Below are 19,962 nucleotides of genomic sequence, written 5' to 3' on the forward strand. Positions count from 1 at the left end.
CCACCAATAATATATCAACATAATAAATCATGCGAGCTCCCACATCCTGGCCCTCATTGCCTGCAACTACTCTCAAGGCGGCCAGAAACACAGATAACTAGGCCGGAAAGATACGATTACTCACACAGAACATTATACCAGAAAATTATATACTACGAACATCATCGAATCAGAGCAAAGGCTACTCACCCTAGGCGAAGTGGCGCGCCATTGCATTAGCCAGCCGCCCGGAAGGGTTATGTACAAATACTGAGCTCGCCCTCGGTCTTGTCCAGGCATATGGTAACAGATCTCTCACCATCTGTTCACCCACGCACTATCTGTTCCATTGGACCTGGCTATGCATGCTATCCGTAATGTGATTCGATACTTCCTTGATAAAGTCTCAGTGTCTCACCAGCCGTCTGTCGCATCAGATCGTTCCGCGTATGGCAAGGTGCTCCCGCTCTCTGTGATTGGTTTAGCCCACTAACTCCACCCACCACACGATGTCGCGTCCCGCTTATTTTTGGTTAATAATGACGCGATATCACATTATTCCCGCAACACGTGACCATGAATAGTTTCCATTTGGAATAAGTGTACACAGCAAACCGTTTGGTACCATGAAGTCGCAAAATATCGTAAATTGTTCAGTGCATTAGCGAGGAACATTATTCACATAGATAAGGCAATAGCATTAGCCTCATTCCTCAGAGAAAAACGAGGAGAATAGAGATATAGCTCTGTTGGTTAATAATGGCGCGATATCACATTCTCCTGGTCACATTCTATATCTCCATTCTCCTGGTTTTTCTCCGAGGAATAAGGCTAATACTACTGCTTATCTAAGTCTCAAAATCTCATATGCTCACTTGATCTGCAGACGCAAGATTGCTGTTGGTTGTGTGTGTGTGTACACCAGTGTGAGCAAGCGTTGGTGAGCCTGCACTGCTAGCAAATAAAAATTCTATCCTGGAAATATATCATTTGCCTGACTCGCGAGAAGCACTGGCACGACTGTGGTCGTGACTAGTTTCCACTATCACGCAGACAGAAAAATGCTACACCTATACGGCAGAACGAGCAGTTGTGGCACGTTCCTCAAAGGAGCGACAAGTGGTCCTCTGTCGGTCAAGCATCCATGACACCATGATGACGTCATTCAAATCCTGCCATCCAAGTGGCCATGCGACGATCAAGGCCAATAAAAATATAATTATTGATTCGTTCATACCTGGCGTTCGTAAGGGCAATTTCCTGATATAACGGCCGTCAATGGGCTGACTGGATGACGGATGGGGTAGGACTACATACACCTGGGAGACTAACCGCCGAGCCTTAGCCCGCGCAGAGACTCTGTGCAGGGCATGTGCCGGGCGCCCGGTCGGGTTCTCCTCCAGGGGCCTCTCAGCCTACTCGTGGCTGGCCGCAGCAGCCTGGCCCCGGACGAGCGAGGCGTCGTGAGGATGCAGGATGAAGCAACGAAAAGGATAAGAGAGCCGGCTCATGTCTGGAACAGTGATTTCCACTTAAAAGTGTGTAATCAGTTATAAGTGAGCTTATTTCATCATGCCTGATGTTTGCATCAATATATTCAAATGTGGAGCGTTCCGTTAACGCGCATGCGCTAACCACCGCGCGTTTAGGAAAGGAGAGGTACTGGGTTCGATTCCTCGCGGTGCCCGACCTGCCTACCAAGGTAAAAGGCACGCGACGCCATACATTCTTAGCAGCTGAGTGCGTTGTAAAGCTGCAAATGACGACAAAGTAGCAATGCTCATTTGCAAAAACACCATTTACGAAGTGCACGATCTATCATCCATTTTTACTCAAGTATCGTGTTGCGGGCTGTTTTATCTCATCTCACACCTATCAAAGATTGATGGCGCCGCCCCTGCCTCAGAACCGTTGATCCTACCAGCAGGTTGTAGGTAAGTAATAAAGCATTGGATAACATTGATATGTTTTTCGTTATGGTCATGATCAGCCCGTATGTGAGGTATTGGACTGGAACTGGTTGTTGACAGGGAATAACCAATGTCATATTGTAACCTTGAAACAATTTGTAAGCACAGCCTTTGCGTAGTAGGAGTTACAACGTCCAGTGCCACAACGTCGACGGGTTGGGAACGCATGTGAGGACTGCACATACGGGGAGCCATCCGAAACTCATTAGAGCGATCCACCAGAGCACTATTAGATATGCGACCATGCCCCTCATTATCCTGTCATATCCATCAGATGATAACGAATCGGCGTGACAAGGCTGGCTGGCTGGATTGGTCTTGATTGGATTGGATTAGGTTTGGTCAGGACGACAGTGGCCGCAGCTGCGCCGCCCAGGCGGCTGTTGAGCTGGAATGGCTGACAGTGGCCCGGTCAGTCCGTCGGCCAGCAGTCTGTGTAATCATTGGAGGCTTATCGCCCCGTGAATCGCCGTTATGCCGCGAGCCGGCTTGGAAATAACCTGCGATGGCATCATGGAAAACTAATGGGGCCACGTAACGCTGTACACGGGCGCATTTAGCCATGTGCAGCGTAAGGTTTGTGGTGGAGCAGGCCATCAGTCAAGTCGCACAAGCCATTGAGGTCTGAAAGTGGGGCCCATGTTCCATTGTCGACCCCCTCCCTCCTGGAGCGGCGGCGCGCCCGATTCAGCGACGGTCCGGGGCACGCGCCGAGGAGCCTGGCGACAGTCTCCGACGGATGGCATCAGTGACAAGAGCATCTGCCTCCTCTCAGCTGCTGCCTCATGGGCCCACCGCTGGTATTATGCACTCAGTGAGGAGGCCGTCGGGCGCTACGTGGCTCTTCACACAGCTTGGTGGATTTTTTCTCGCGAATTTCGGCCCATTTTTAAAATCTTATAGCTTTGCACTCGATATCACAAAGCGCCATTGACCCACAAGTTGCCACAACCCTCCGATCGCAGACCACATGGGCCAGGGACACGCCAGTCATGCTGCCCCACTGCTGCAGCCCGTCAAAGTTGACGCAGTACTCGGCGCACTTTGTCTTGTTCGCCGCCTGGTTGACGCCGACCTGGTGGTTTTTGTTGTTCATTGCTGTTTTCGGGCGCGTCGAGTGCAATGGTCAGTTTGCGTCCAGCTGACCTGGTGGAAAGTCGTGAAGTTCGTCGCCGAGCCGACGGCAACAAGGACCGCTTGTGAGTCATCGTTCCAGCGGCCAGCTATCTCCATCTGTCCCAGTGACTACATGAACAACAGCGCCAAGGAAATCGCCTACTTTGGGACGGAAGACGAGAGGAAAAGCCTGTTCGGTAACCAATCGCCGGTTGATCATTTCATCTTCACCTTGCCGCTGTTCGACCGCTGGGGACCTGAAGGAGACGGGCGAGTGCTTGGCCAACGCCAGCACCACTACGTTTGCCAAGCATTACGGCAGGTGGGAGCGCAGCATCAGCTACGTGAAAGGCGGTGTGTGTGTGACGCTGACGCCGTCCGTTGTCTCTGTCGATTTCCTCGTATTGCGGCGCCACCCCGACTTCGAGACTTCGTGGGCCGACAACCCTGTCTACAGCTACAACATCATCATTCACGGCATCCGGGAGTTCTTGGTGGGGGGAGGGGGGGGGGGCACCGATGAGACACGATGACACCTTCAGTCACCGACACGTCACACTCGGCAGGAGCGCATTCGTGACGATCGACCGTAAGAAGCGGCAAGGAGAGTCTCCGACAAGCGCCGTGCGAGGAGAATCCATACCACAATGAGATGCTTTGCAAGCGTCGCTGCTTCTTCGACTGGCTCAACTGCAGCCTTGAAAGCGACGCTCTTGACGGCGTCAAGCCGCGCTGCTTGGCCACGCAAGTCCCCTCGTACCCGGCACTCGACCTGGAAAACCCATACACCAATTTCGAGCACGGCCAATTTCACGAATGGCGTGTCCTGCTCGCGCCCGACGCCATGTGTGCGGGACCGCTTCAGCTACTTCATCCGTCCTAACAGGTGGCCAAGCAGGGCGAACGCCATTCAGCTGCAGCTGAGGTTGGGGGAGATGCGGCGCATCATGCACACCTTCGTCACCTACACGGCCACCAACATGCTGGCCGACTTGGGCGCCTTCCTGGGCCTGCTGCTCGGCTCGTCGCTGATGTCCCTGTTTGGGGCTGCGCAGATGCTGGTTGTCAGGGCGTACCAGAGATGTACAGCGCACGGAGCGTAATGGTTGGTAGTGGCCTCAGTCACATACTAGTCGAAGCCTGAGCAGAAAACAGATTGGCCTTGCCGCGAACAAGGTCTAAATACGCGGCAAATTTATACCACCAATTCACGGCATCGTCTATGGCACAGTCAGCCTCCCTGAACCCTGCTGGGTTGCCGTTACACAGGGGGTGCTCCATGTGCAGGCGGAGCTCCTCCCTGAAACCCCTGCTGGGTTGCCGTTACCCGGGGTGCTCTGTGTGCAGGCGGAGCTCCTCCCTGAAACCCCTGCTGGGTTAGCGTTGCCTAGGGTGCGCTGCGTGTAGTTGGAGCTGTGAATATGACGGCCGAGATGACATCGTGAACACAGAAACTAATTGGCCGGCGACAGTGCATTCTGCCTCTTGGTTTGCTTTTTTGGCAGTAGAGTACTGATACTGAGCTTAAAAGATGTGCGCAAACAACCAATCTCGAATGTTTCCGTGAACGCCCCAGTACCAGGTGCTTTAATTTTGTCCACGATAACGAAAGAAAAGACCAAAAACCAAAAACTCGTTTGGTCCAGGCGAGAAGGAGCCTGTCATCGCTGAATGGGCACGTGAAGTTTGCTCCCCTGGGATGCCCCCCTTCGTCACCACCTGCAGATTATCCAGCCTAGTGATACTGTCGAAAACAAATTATGCTTCATGTCCATTAGGGCCCGTTCGGCGTACAACTCTTCAAAGTGCTTTGCGCCTACTTCAACGATGGCTTAAGAGTTTTCTGTCATGTTTTCATTATTCGTATAAGGAAACTGCCTTCTCGTGTGTATGTCTCTCTTCAACTGACTGGCTCAGTGCCACACTTCGGCTGATGGCTGCATTGTTGTGTGTATGTTTATCTTCACATTTTTTTTAAGCAATACCGTGGAAATACTTCGATCCTCTGTCAGCGAAGTGACGCCAATTGATGCACCAATGAAACATGCTACGCTGAGAACAGCTGTCAATTAGCTTATCACGTTTAGCTTCAAGATCGCCAACCATGTTACGTAATGATATGCATGTTAGATTCCCTGTAAGTTCAGTGTACGAACTCCTCAAACCAACATTCTACGTTATCTTTTCCTACTTCTGTATTCAACGATCCAGCCCCTAACTACGCATAACACTGTTTGCAAAAGCAACGTGCGGGATACGTCCGGCGTATCGCTCATGCGAATGATCTCTGTCAGTTTCAGTTTCGTTTGGGCTTCAAACCCTTCGTTCGTCGACATTGAATCTTTGAATTTCCAGTGTGACTTACTGACGACTGTTTTTCGTAGACGAGCATGAAATAAACACATTTTATGACCACATAAAAGTCCGGCTGTGTTATCAACTTCATTGCAATCCGTGTTCAGTTTTTTCAAGATTAGAAAGAGATCAATTCGAGATCTGCTATTTGGGTGAGATCGGTGATGCGTACGCTTTTGTTTAATACTTCCTTGTCCCCACCAAATGTTAATCAAATTGTGTTCCTGCGTATACTGCTAAGCCAGTACCTTACGCCTGCAATTGTTGGCCACCCTGCTAGAATTGCCAACTGTATCCATTGTGAGGTTAAATCAGAAATTGAGCTTTCCTGCTATTATGGTCAAATCCGTATCGGTATCATCACACTCTTCAAATGGTTTTTCAAAGACTGAGGAGCCATCCACCCCTAAACCTCAAAAGCTTGCTAATGTTAGTCCTGCTCCAATATATGTACTGCCTAACACAAGAAGCCTCCGTCACTGTCACGTTCTGCATTCCAAACATCGATACTGAGACCAAGGCAGGGCTATCTAACAGACCAGGGCGAAACAAAATCACGACATCACGTGATGCCGTCTCGACACGAGTCCAAAAGTCGTAGCCTTTCCATTCATTTTGCTATGAATTTCCACGTGCACTTTCAAAATGAGTCTCTTGCAGCAAACAAACATCAGCGTTTTTCCTACGTAGCCATGGAAATGTTTTCTTCGCTTGGGACTCACTCGATCGCCGCGTCTCAAAACGTTCATAATTATAGTTATTATGTTCTCTTTGTCTCAGATATTGGTAAGACAAGGAAACAGAACCGATGAGAAAGGTGGAGATAGAAGTCAAATAAGAAGATAAGAATAAGAAGTCAAATAAGACCTATCGCTTTCCCGCGATACTCCGTGTTCAGAACAAGTGTGATATGGCAACTGGCAAAATAGCAAAACACCATTTTAACAACTGATCAACTGATCTGATCAACATCCAACTTGCTAGACTGAGCAGAGTCCACCCTCTAGGGACGGGTCGCTAACCTAAACCACGCCCTTTATGCCGGGGCAGCAGTGGTGGATGTGGAAAACCAATGCAGCGAGTATAAGTTCATGTGAACAGCAAAGAGTTGCAACAACTATCAGTAATTGTAGCATCTTCTACAGTTCAGCTACAGCTTCATCTGCCCACGACCTCGTTCGGCTCCCAGGTCGGAACAACCGTGTGGTAGTCGTCTGACCCCGTCGTGACCTATTGTTCTGGCGCTTTCGGCCGACCCCACTTCCGGATCACGTGACATCTGCTGACCAGCCGACCGCCGCCTGAGGAGGGCCTCAACCATGCGGGCGATACTGACTGATCACAGAGCAGCCTCCCAGTGGTCCCGACCTGAGGCACGACACTACAGTAACCAAACACAGATGATGGTAGGACTCATTGACTCAAAACTGAACGGCCTTTAAAGTCTCTTCGTCAATGACACACACATTCTCCCCTCATTTCCGTTCCTTGGAATACACGGAGCCGTATCGGGAGAACATCGCATTAATCTGTATTCGCTTTTTTTCCACTCCAGCAGTTTATTGAAAATGTCCTGGCTCGATTTCGACAGAGACTCATGAATACAGAGCATCGTCTCCGGGGTCGGAACGAATGCTCAGCCTGTCCCTGTACACTCCATCTCTAATGGACTACGCGCCAGATTTTACGAACTGACACCACATCTTCTTGCCGTTCCGGTAAACTCTATAGATGCCACTCCTCTGAAACCCTAGGCGCGGGGAGGCCCAGTTAACGAAGGATCCTAGGTCAGCTTCGACGCCTTTTCCCAGTGCCGGCGTGCCCGGCCGCTGGTCCCCGGCACGTCGATCGACCACCGAAGCAGCCGGCTGGTCGGCGCCACGCTCCGGCTGGCGACCAGCTGCAGCTGCGTGGCTGGAGAGGTGCTCAGCGTGTCCGACGCGAACCGTCGGCCCGAGCAGAGACTCTCCCGCCGCTCCTGGTCCGTCGGCCCGAGCGGAGACTCTGCCGCCGCCCCTGGTCCGTCGGCCCGAGCAGAGACTCTGCCGCCGCCCCTGGTCCGTCGGCCCGAGCGGAGACTCTGCCGCCGCCCCTGGTCCGTCGGCCCGAGAGGAGACTCTGCCGCCGCCCCTGCTCCGTCGGCCCGAGCGGAGACTCTGCCCGCCGCCTCTGGTCCGTTGTCAGGTCGCGGGGCGCCCGCGGCCGACCGGGCCCGGCGGTGCGCTGACCTTCCGACTGCCGACCTGAAAAACCAGGGTCGGCCATCGAGACAGAGCATCATGAGCGTCCAACAGCTTCCGCAGACTGATAACGGATGCTTCAGACATTCACTCTACCTTTTAGATCTTCCAGTGCTTGGGCAGTATTGGTTTCCTTATATGGTCTTAACCCATATGGCCTTCTAATTCTGTAACTGGCTCTTTTAGTGAGATTAGCTAGCATTTCATGCTGCTGGCGGTTTAAGCTCATCTCTGAGCTTTGCAACTTTTGTAATTTGGCCCTCAGTCAGGTCTTTGATTGCACCAAGCACATCCGGATGCTTACCAGATTGGTAACGTTTTTCATGAGGGTTCTAGGCTTTATTTTCTTTGTTTCGATGAACTGCTTGCTGCACGAGACCTAGGGCTGTTGAGCGTTTTCGCCTTCGTTCGACATCTTCTGATCACTGTTGCAACGGCTGAAAATCACCAGTATTAACTGCAGCAGTGCTACAACGCCGACTGACAAGTGGCACATGTCCTGCCCCATCCGAAACCCTCCCCTTCGCCAGCCCCGGCGGAGACCAGCGGAGCGCTGCCACCCCACAGCTGACCCCGGCCAAGGTCAAGGTCAGACTGGAACCAGATGTGCACCAGTGAATGCCGATCTATCTCGCCTGTGATGTGTCATATCAGGTCAAAGGGCTGAAGCTATTGTTACATTGGCTAGTCTGGTTATCTAAGGAACCAAACAAGCCACATCAATGAGGGAACAGCGTCACAAATGCCTCAACAATGAGTAAGGTATGCGCCATTGAGGTTTAGACCGTATGCCATCTAAATGGTGAAATTGGGCCACAACCTTGCAAACTTAATCTTAATTTGATGACCTGACATGACCTGATGATAATATGCGGATACCGTCCGCATGTGGTGACCACTAAAACAAGGTTCCGTGCTTTCTTAACACGACCTTGATTCATATTGTTCCTCTAATCCCTGTTCATCTGCCTGTATCTTCTGGCCCGCAATCGTATGACCGTAGTCTAATTACATATTTGTTATTTGTCGTGAGAACTGATACACAGAGCACCGACTGAGGCACGCCGCTTGTGCCGCACGCTCGCCACTTATCGCGACACCGCGGCGGCGAAGAAGCTGCACGAATTATGTATATGTGAAGCTTCCCTTTCCAAATGCTGTGCAGACAGATCAATGCCGCCGTATGATCGAATGGTCCGGGTGGTCTTACGGTAGCGTGGGCTGGTGGTCCTGGTTTGATGTTCATGCTAGTGCGATCAGCGCTAGAGACCCTACGTGTCCAGCTGTGAGAAGGATTTGCCATGCATGTGCAAATGGACGGAGAATAACCTGCATGCGAAAGAACATAGTATATAATATCTCCTGTGACCTCTGCCAATGAATCTTTTGCAGAAGACACAATGGGTAACATTCATGCCCGGCATAATAAACGCCTTGAAGACGTACGTTTAAGGGTAGCGTACACACCACTAGAACACATGGTAGACCTACCACAGCAGTGGAGCATAGCCCAACAGCAACAATTTGAAACTAAAAATTTTAGCAACAGCTTAAGTTAACGCCGACCTCTAGATCTAAGAATCGTTACACATGCCTTCTCTTCATCCAATGTCAGACGCACAAAGTTCAGCATGGGATCCGGTGTTAGGAGCATTGACTACATTGTGCATGTTTAGAAGAACCCGTTTTGGTTTGTTGTGATGAACACCGGTGTCTATCGTAAATTTCTTTCTATCCTGATACTAGGTGCGGGTCATCGAAACCTCTCGGCTGAGCCGTCTGTGTTTCCGGCAGCCCTTAACAAAACTCTGTGCGCTGACATAGTATCCTGAATACGCGCGACTGTATCCTGAATTTGCGAGGTTCGTGCAGTGTTGTTGGTGCCTGATATTTGCGGTAGTTTGGGAATGTAACGGTCGATATGGAACATCATCATCATCATCATCATAGCATTTCGGTTTGGCCGCCTGTGTTTCGCTCAGCTCATTCATGGAGCAGTTCTTAGGATGTGGAAGCTCAAATGCTTTGTTTTATTTTCTTGTGCTTCAGGGACAGTGTCTGCATAGATGCAGAGGATTTTCTGGATTCGTGTATTTTGGTTTTCAAGTGCATTTTTCCTGAATCTTGCTCAACCGTTTCCGCTCATAATCATAAACTTGACATAAAACTTCAAAGTCTGTCAATATGACCAAAGTGTGCTTTATAACGTCGTTTAACCAGTACCTCCCGGTGAATTAAATTGCGGTGCCTCAGGACAAAGACCGTGAAGTGATAACTCCGAAAATTCAGGTGCCAGAGGCCCGTCTTGCTTACAAACACATTTACATGTGGTGGCAAGCGTATTGTCAAGCTCTTGTCTATCAGCTTCCTCTTAATCAGTTTAATCACGTTATCAGGTTAAAATTTCTGAAAAACACATTTGTAGCGCTCGCAATCTCATCACCCTGTTCCCGCACGGTGGATGATAATTTGCCGTGGCTAAAATTATCGCTGACCAATCGGTACACCATATCAGCAGAAGAACTGTGAACTCATAACGCCCAAAAAATATCAGCAAAGCTCGCAATTTCATAAGTTTGCACTGTGGCCATGTACGATCGGCCGTGAATGTAATTTTTAACGTCGCAAAAGGTAGGAAAGACGCCTGTCGAATTCAACATAGCTTCCTCTTTACCGGAAATCGATGGTGCTTTTCAAGCTTCCACAACTCCTCCTCCAGCCGGCTGCTACGTACGTTATGATCCGCAATCTCGTAGCTGATGGACAATGCGCCGTACAAGCTGACACCGATCGGTTAGATCTGTGACTCGTGCAGGAGTCACTTTGATAAAACCAGCAGCCTCGATATCCTGAGTTTATTGGCGCAAGACAGTCCGATAGCCACAACACAAGCAACACTCTGTTACAGACGGTGGGTATGAGTTTAGATTACGTGCCAATGAACTTTGACGATCACGCGCAGTGACGACATTTGTGATCTCCACATTTGTGCTTAACTTATTGTTCGTACCAGAAGCAGATGCGCTCACGGTGCGTAAAACTTACAACGTGATCTGGGCTACCCGTCCATTAAGCACAATGCAACTATATCCGATATTTCACACTGCATGCTTGGTGGTCTTGTGACTAATTTGACCATGACACGACTATGTTATGACCATGACTGTGATGCTCAGTTCATGCGTGCTGTAAAACGACAGCAGCTCAGGCCAATTCAAGTGAGCGAAAAAAGACAACAATGGCAACACGTCGTGCACTGGCTGCACTGTCCACGCATGCTCCACGTAAGGAGATTTCGTCTAGAGGTTCCTTCCGTTCGGCGTGATGTGGGTATTGGGGATCTTCTACCACGGTAGTAACAGCTCGGCGATAGCAGAAGGTGCCCACCACCAACTTAAAGCCCCGCCTGCAGTGAATGGTTGCCTGACCGGTGACCAGAGCTGACATGAACTCCCCCTCCGGTTGAGCCCAGCTCCGTCACGTAGAACTGCAGCAGCACGATGGCGTAAGTCAGCACCGTGGACGTGATGGACAGCATGGTGGACCGCTGGAGGCGGCACAGGCCCAGGTCACATAGGGAGTTCAGGTCACGACGTACCGCCCTGCGGAACAGGTTCAGCTCGTGGATGACCTCCGGTGAGCGACCTTTCTATCTCCAGCAACAGGTCTTGGGTGAGGCCTACCAGACGCAGAACAAGTTGGCTGCCTTCGCACGGCCCAACTATGGCGACGGCTTGCAACATTACGAGCTGGATAATCATTAGAAGTTCGACGACCAGCGATCCCTCTTTTGCTGTGATCACTATCATTAGATACATGCATGCGTTCACCGTGATTCCGACCAGCATGGTGATCAGCAGCTCCAGGGTCATGCCAGCCGTTAGCTGTGTGAACGCCTTGGAGAGTCCTGCCTGGGCCAATCGCACAGTCGAAGCCGGGTCCAGTCCTCGGGAGAGCACCTGTCAACCTATGGTTTCGAGCTCTGCGTTCACGACTCTGAAGCCACAGGCGACACGCTGGCCAGCGAAAATAAACTTCAGAGGCAGTAAGTCAAACAGAGGCAAAACATAGAATGGGCGAAGGCAACTGCAATCAGATAAAAACATTTCCAAGCTTCTTTGCAGCCACCATGAAAGGCGCTGAGAATCCATAGGACACTAAATAGTGAAAACAGCGACCTTAACATTACAATCCACACCAGAATCCCGTCAATTCTGTTCATGCTCTTTGCACAGTTCGGAAAATTGAAAAGCGTCATCGCTTTGTCCAGTCTAGTCTGAATGAGTGTCATCTGATTTGCGAAAGTAACGTCTACCATAACAGAAATTGGCTGTGAGTGCAGCGTGCATAAGAATTGATTCGACCGCGCTAACCAGCATGTTGAACCCTGCGTCAAAGATGGCCTGCCCTCCGTTCAGGGTCTCAACAACGACCTTCAGAATCCCCCTCATGTTTTCCAGCGTGTATACCGTCAGCAAAACGTAGACGATCGCGGAGTACAGCAGTGAACGCCAGCCATTGGAGGCGTACTGGCCAGATGCCTTCAGAAGGCCGATGAACACCCGTGAGGCAACAGTGGAGGCTTGCCAACCGGGGTCTTGTGGTCCAACCGTCGTTATGAGAGACCACGGGAGCTTCGCGGACAGGAATGCCTTTTGCGGGCCGACACCTGCATTGTTATTTTGCAGCCAAATACGTCTAGACGCGAGCAGTAATGGCTTCCTCGGTTAGAGAAAGTGGTGTATTCCTATATGACGTCACCTGTAGCACGTTCCAGCCCCCAACAAGCGTGTAGACGCTGGGCTGAGTGCTAAGGTTGCAAACTGGTGAGCTGCCAGTGCCTGCCGTGATGTCGGGAATCCTTTCTTCAAGTTTCCAAGTCCTCAAATCTTCAGGCGGGCGTACAGGTCAAAGGAAGCAAAACATCGAGCTGGATGCACCGAATGATCTTGGAGAGTGAACTTTCAGAGCTGCTGAGAACTGTAAGACATCGTAGATCTCCCCCTCGGGCATTGATCTCCTGCGAGTCCTCAGTGGAGAGCACAATTCAAGTCGAACCAGCAGTACGACCTTTCCAACAGGAACGGCCACCTGCACGGCGCGCTGGAGAAGGAGCCGAGGGTGAGCTTCCCACGCTCAGGCTGTCCGCAACTAACAACAGGTGAGGTTTGCCTCACGACCCAGGCCGGCCCTCATTCTACCGTGTCGTTTATTTCGATGGTTCGTTATGCTCTGCTGGCGTGCAAACGTCGCGTACCGGCATAAATATTCAGAGTGAACAGTTAAAAAGAAGATCAATGAACTCCTGCGTAAATGGCGACGGCTGTCAGATTATTACCCGGGACTATTATTTGGACATGGCGTTCCACGAATGCATTCACTTGGTCGGCAATCAATAAGCCGCGTGCACGCTGTAATAATGCCATGACACCCGTGTTTTCTTAGCAAGAACTTCCACTGCATTCGATACATGAGAATGACTTTGCTTTACTCTAGTGTACGACGGACATGCAGGCATCATGAATTACACTGAATTATCTGAGTTGATACTCCCAGCAGCAATGGTCTGAAAAATTACCTTCTAAGGAAAGCCGGCGACATGTGGGCAATTTGTGATATGAACTACGTACCGTGGCTGTAGAGCGAGGCCAAACCCATCAACTAACAGAACCAACATCGGAAGCGGGGCTCCGCGCTGGACAACTTTCAGCAAAACAATGGCGGTCGGCTGTAGCGCAACCCCTGTTGGCAACATCAGGCTCGGAGTGGCTACATGTCTGAAGAAAGGACTATTAGTTGTTGCTAAGCACACATTTAACAATGAGTTGTCAAATGTGTTCCCAATATGTGTGTTACCTACGTAAAAAATGTGGCGCCTTTCAGAAATCAAGCACCAAGAGCGTAGAACGCATACGACCAATGGCAGTGCATTCATTGTTCGCCAGAACACACAAATCGCCATTTAATATATAAACCAAAGGCGGTGACACCACTGGCGGCGTTGCAGCACCACCCCGACCACAGAAGAAAGACCACCGGCATCGGCGTCCAGTCGACAGCAACGGCTCGCCGCCGCTCTTCAGTTCTGCAGGGTAGAGGGAGCACGGCGCCCGGTTACCAGCTGGGGCGGCGAGCACCGCTGAGCATCAGCCACAGCACCGCAGGTGGTCCAGTGCACTGCGGGGTCTGTGGTGTTCCCGGGGTGTTTGCTGGCGCGCATTTACAGTACTGTTGAGATCCTGAGGCCCCCGGTGTTTTTAGCTGTTGAGGCCCTGAGGCCCCGGTGTTTTTAGGCTGAAACGCGTGGGACGAGTAATCTGTGCATGGCCTTCCTTGTGGTCTCCGCCTGATGGCGGATCCTGGATGTCGTCATAGGGGCCACGCAACATGGCGTGGCCCCGGGAGCTTGGGGCTCCCTCCAAAAGGTGATCCTCATACTCCGGCCATTCGATTGAAAACAAATTATTATGAATGCTGTTTTTTATACGCGGTACCATTTTACTGTGCGCACCCTTCGAGAGCTAGGCGTGGTACGTTTGTTCATATATGAATCACGTTCATTGTATCCAGATCATGGTGGATCCTGCTATTTTGAGGCTTAGTATTGCGGAGAATAGATGGCAAAATAAGCTAAAGCTAGCTAAGAAGTACCGTCAAAATCAAGCTAAAAATTTGACTCCAAGGCTACTCACGGCTCGCCAGCTAGTTTTATGTGAACAGCTGGTCTCTAATGTCTAACGCAGAATGCTTTTCCTTTGACCGTAATTAAAGGGGAGCACAATACCCCAGGACATAAAATATGTTAAAATGTGCTGCACAGCTGTCTTAAGTTTCATGTCACACAGCTGCCATATGTTCCATAATGGATTCAATAACAAACGAAATATTGCATACGACGTCGGTGGCGCGTAACATTATTCTCGGTAGTTGTGCTTAAAAATCATCGGAATATATTTGGCTCTCTCTCTGGGGATTGGATGTAAGAGGAATCATCATCGTGTATATCTCGGACTTGTGTACAATACGTAAATTTTGGCACGCCTGTACACACAGGCAGGCGAAACGTCCTAGCGCTCGCAGGCCACAATGGCGCTTTCTGCAACAGAGTAAGATTCTGTTGACTTGACCTGAAGAGCCCATGACAGATGTGGAAAGGTCTGAACGATCAAGAGTGTCTTGGCCGGTTAACATTTGGGCTCCCCGTCAACGGCGTGGGCCCTATGGCAAAATAGAAAATCCAAGACCAATGGGGACGGTACCTGAGTGACCGAGCGTGTCGCGGCGGGCCAACGCAGATATTCCCGTCATTAGTGTAGGCTCTCAGAGGTAGCGGGGAGAACCCCATACCGATGATTTTGGGGTACAAGAGAAGGGAAATGGCCCTGTGCCCCCCCCCCCCCCCCCCTCCTCACCTCCCTTATGGATCCGCGAGTGATCTCACCCCCCATTGCTCGGCCAATTTCCATTTCGAGAGCCAGGAGTGAGTTATGTATTTAATGTACATATTGAACCATACATGTAGATTAAACACGTAATAAAGATAACACCACGTCCGTATTGCATTTTCAGTTATCATGCAAAAAATCGCTCAGCATCTTAGAATCGTAGATCAAACGCGACGGTAGTTCAAGTGTGGAAATGTTCTTGATCAATCATGATGAAAGTGCTGCCATATATCTTGACGAACAGTGCGCATATCCGCACATCTTAGCGAAAATTTGGCGGGTGATCACCGTTGGTAGAAGACATGTACCTGCCAGGCGTGTTGGGCCGCTTTTGAAGTACCAAGAGGTGCTGGCGACTGACACTGCCGCTAGTAATTCGAAACGGCAGTGGTCGCAACGACCCGACGCTAGAGAGTGTTTGCAACTAGACCCGCAATCAGTCAGCCAGAGACTCCCCTAGTGTTTGCCATTTTTGGTCGCGAACATTGTGTAGAAGGTACGTTAACTTTATGTGACGTGCGCCACTCATTTGCGCTGGTCATTGCTATCTTGCTATTTGAACTAGGTCTAGCAAGATTTTATATAGATGTTGGCTACCACACGCACTACCACAGGGATATCAGGCATGGATTCATGCCTCTTTCAGAAATAAACTGTCCATGCATGATGCCTTTGCAATGTATAATGACGTAGTATATCATCAGGAGACACAGGATTACTTGATTTAATCTTTGAAATTAAATAGATGAAAACTTCAGTATGGATAGCATTTATATATATATATATATATATATCTAATATATATAATATATACATTCATTTATATTGCTATACATTTTACATGCTATACATGCTATACATTACTATACATGCTATACATTTTACAATTGGGCTACAGGGATGGTCAAATGGGCCTTTCATCAGAACACATGCCTCCAACAATCCCAACCTGGCTAGTGTTGCTGGGTGGTTCAGCCCACCTCCAGCTTTTTTTTGCTCCTGGCTGGGGGTAACCTGTGGCTAGTGGCAGTGATTGTTCAAGGGTCAGATCAGGTAATGGTGGAGGACCATGCAGAGTATTGCGCTGCCTAGCCTTTTGACCCAACCTTTGCTGTTAGAAGTGGATTTTTTATTGGGTGATAGGATCAGGATTAATCCTACAAGCCTTAGGGTGAATTCTTATCTCCCAGAAAATCAGTGATTAGGTCATGACCCTTGATGCAGAGTCCCCTGACCCACCAAGCAAGTTTTGAGTCTGCCTACTGTCTTGCTCTATATTTGTGTGCATGGTTGTGTCTGTATCTGTATGTGGACAGGTATGTACCAACCTGGTGATGCAAAATAAATTATGCTATGATAATGACATTTTAACTACTATAATTAAAGTGTGCAGACAAGATGTATGAAAATAACAATAAAATATGCCAAAGAGCAACAAGGTTCTGCTGACTCAGGATAGCACCACCAGCAAAAAGTGTCACCTTTCATCCTATTATCCTATCCGTTCTGGGTGGCTCAGTTATAGTTAGAGTGCCTGCCTTTGGATCCACCCCCCCCCCCTCAGAATCTGGTTGAGGTTGGGCCCTCAGATCTGGTTGAGGTGGACTAAAGTGGCTTTAGGGCAGGCTATTTTGACCTTGACAGGTATGACCTGCAGCCCAGACAGTGGTTGTGCTAAGGGTTAGTTGCACATCAGAGGGCAGGAGGGTCCACTGCCCAGCATTGCGGCACATGAATCTTTCATCACAAAATTCTGGGGTTGTCTGGAATTCCATGATGTGGTCAGGGCTCACTTAACCAAGCACTGCATGAGTGTGAGCTCTGATCCCAGAAATCCATCTGCTCAACAGGTGTGGATCAAATCTTGTAAAATAATTGTGGTCATCCAACAAGATGTCATGATGCAGATTGTTGATAAGTGGAAAAATAGCCCGGATGACAAGTTTGTGTTCTCCCGAAGGATAACCGTGAATGCCGGTCATGGCATGAAGTTAAGCCCTGAAATGTTTCCTGACTAGAGGGAACTAACATGCTTTTCAGGTACTAAAGATGACGACCCAGACCACTCAAGCCTCCGTGAGAAGTTTGTAGCGGTCTTTCAAACAGTGCTGCCATCTCTGGGTGGTGGTGGAAGTCTGGGTCATGCTACTGACATCGCTAGAAGCATGTCTGTCAAACGATGCAGGGGTGTTTGTATCCGCGCTGGTGGAGCCATCTGGTGACCGGCGACCGTGTCAGGAGTTCACTGCCTGGGTGTTCTCGCAGCTGGTGGTGGTCCATGGTGACCTCAGGACAGGAGAGGTGAGAACACTGCATTCTTAGATGATCCGTTGGCCCCTAAGGTGCTGGTGGCATGAGGCGTAGTAGCGGGTGAAGTAATGCTGCACGTTTTCCATGTGCTGTGATTTGCTACTTATTTATCTGCATTGTTGGTAAAAATGAAGAGCTTTCAATACATTAGTTAGTAGAAAAGGCTGTGTGCATATTCCATTTAAAGTAGGAATACCATTCATGAATCCATTCCCTTTAAAAGAGCATTTATGTGCTGTTGCAGCCACACACATTACCAAGGGAAACACATCTACAGAAGTGCACCACCAGTGGGTTTGTGATCAAGGACTTCTTTGGCAAGGCTTGCGCCCTTACCACCCGTTCGCGCCGCCAGGTCCGGCAGCGCGCCACGGCGTTTGCCCTGCGCCTGCTGCGCACACTGCACGCGCGGGACCCGCTCCTGCTGGCCGGCCCTGTGCTGGACGTGTGGATCGCGACTCTGCGTCAGCTGACCGCCGACGGTGGCGTCACGCTGCGGCTGGTCGGTGAAACATCGCTGCCGTCGGTTGTGAAGGTGAAAAGGAAGCTTGAGCGCCGGCTGGAGATGTTATCATGAGGTGACATATCACGAGACTATCAGATGGTATGGTGAGCAGGAGGCAAGATGATACCTTTATCAGTTCATGAGGTCAACTTTGTGTGTTTATGATGATGGTTTTTGCTTTTACAAACAGGATTTGGGTGTCACCAGGTGGCATCATGAGCAGCCAATGTTGTAACAGGTGATGACTTCTACATCGAGCTCGCTGAAGTTCGGTACTGGCTTACATCATGAGCGCAGCATTGTACTCAGGTTGCTGACATTCATAATCTGATACTGGTTTTTGTCGGCGGACGGCGAAATGATTAGTTTTGTCCGTGTTGGGAGCCTCATACAGTATTGCTGGGTCTGGATGTATTGACCTGAATGTTACCAGAATTGCTGAGTGTCGTAATGTCGATGTGGTAATCATCACTGCTCTTCTTTCCTCGGCTGAGTGCATCCCAGTGGTCGCTATATGACCCTCCAGATGCGTCACTGAGGTCCAAATAATCAACCAGACTCTCCTCTGATGTTTGTGATGCCTGGGGTGTTGATCGATAACATCCATGTCAATATCTATGACAATATCACTATCGAGTGGCAACTCCCACCCCCCCCCCCCCCCTCCTGACAGACGCTGCAGCCGGGTCTGGAAGTGAGCCGTTTCCGGTGCGGCGTGCTGGAGTTCGCGCTGGCGGACGAGGTGACGCAGCTGCTGGTGCTTACGGGCGCGCAGCTGGACGAGGTCGTCGCCTGCCTTACCCAGCTCGGTCGCACCGGTGCTTGCAGGTGGGATGGGTGGAACTGCGGCATCGGTGGATGGGGGAAGGTGTGCAGGTATGTGGGTATGGTGGGCACTGGGAAGCATGTATGTTCAAGCAAGTATGTTATTGAGGTCTTACAGCAGCTGTTAGCAGCTGAGGCTACAGCGGCATCGCCTGCCTCCCGCCCTGACAGAAAATGGGGCAACGCGGGGAATTGAACTCCATGCTTCTGGTGTCCCAGATGGCAGTGGGGAATGTCCCAGAGCAGATAATGATCGGTTGAAAACGATGCATCCCATAATTGTGATCCCTTGTACTTCCTCGTGCGCTCATTTTTGGGGTTTCTTTTGTCGTTCCTTTGTAAGGGTTTTTGCTTGTTTGCTGACTTCGGTGCCCTGCCTACGCCGTCAGGTACGCGCTGCGTGCGGTGACCGGTCTGCTGGGCCGGCGTCTGACCTCTCCTCGGCACCAGCTGCTCCTCAGCCGCCTGGAGCGGCCCGCGCCGCCTCCTGTCCCGCCTCTCCCTGCAGTAGAAGCCGCGGCCGACTTCGCCGGGCTCCCCGCCGACCGCTGGCGTCGAGCCGTGACGTCTTACACGCGGTGACGTCACGGATGACGTCGGCAGAGCGGGACGGCGCGGCGGCGGAGGTGAGGCGCGAGACGCTGGCATGATTTTTGTGCTTGCATTAAACTGCGGTCTGCATGTTTGAGGTTGTTTTCATACCCCGATATTATCCGGAGAGAGCACTTGAAATGCATTGTTAAGTGCTTAGCCTGTGGCTGTCACCTCAGAAAACGATACAAAACAGGTCAATGTTTGTTTCTTTTGTTGCAGATCATCCTTCACATGCTTTCCAAGATCGAATCAAGTCCAGTCGGCGAATTCCCTGCCATCTACCGGCACAGTTTGGAGGCCGTGACGGGTTTGCTAGCCTGGCCATTAGATGTCTCTGTGCTGGACGTGCTGGCGGCTCTGATTTCGCTGCCGTGGCTCGGCTCAGAGGTCAACTGGCATGATCTTCAGCTGACCTTGGGTGAGGTCAAGGTCAAAGGTCGACTGGAAGCCATTATTGGGCGTCTGGGACCAATAAGCACAAGTGACCTAGCTTCCAGCTGCCTGAAGGTTCTTATCAGCTTTCCCAGGTGAGCATTGGCATCATCATCTCTGATCTGTCCTGAGTTGTGCGGCATTTTTCCGGATGCAGGGTGTGCTGATATTCCCCATCATTTTTGTAGCAT

General features: G+C 50.4%; 1 long non-coding RNA gene across 1 annotated transcript; it reads left to right on the forward strand.

Moving 5' to 3' along the window:
* Positions 1 to 17,280: 17,280 nt before the first annotated feature.
* Positions 17,281 to 19,227, forward strand: LOC119104262 (uncharacterized). The gene is made up of 4 exons (XR_005094918.1): positions 17,281 to 17,406; positions 17,771 to 17,950; positions 18,594 to 18,748; positions 19,135 to 19,227. It is a non-coding gene; the product is annotated as an uncharacterized LOC119104262 (long non-coding RNA).
* Positions 19,228 to 19,962: the final 735 nt, after the last annotated feature.

Source organism: Pollicipes pollicipes, unplaced genomic scaffold (genome assembly GCF_011947565.3).
Source record: "Pollicipes pollicipes isolate AB1234 unplaced genomic scaffold, Ppol_2.1 Scaffold_6052;HRSCAF=7182_pilon_pilon_pilon, whole genome shotgun sequence".
Lineage (NCBI taxonomy): Eukaryota > Metazoa > Arthropoda > Thecostraca > Pollicipedomorpha > Pollicipedidae > Pollicipes > Pollicipes pollicipes.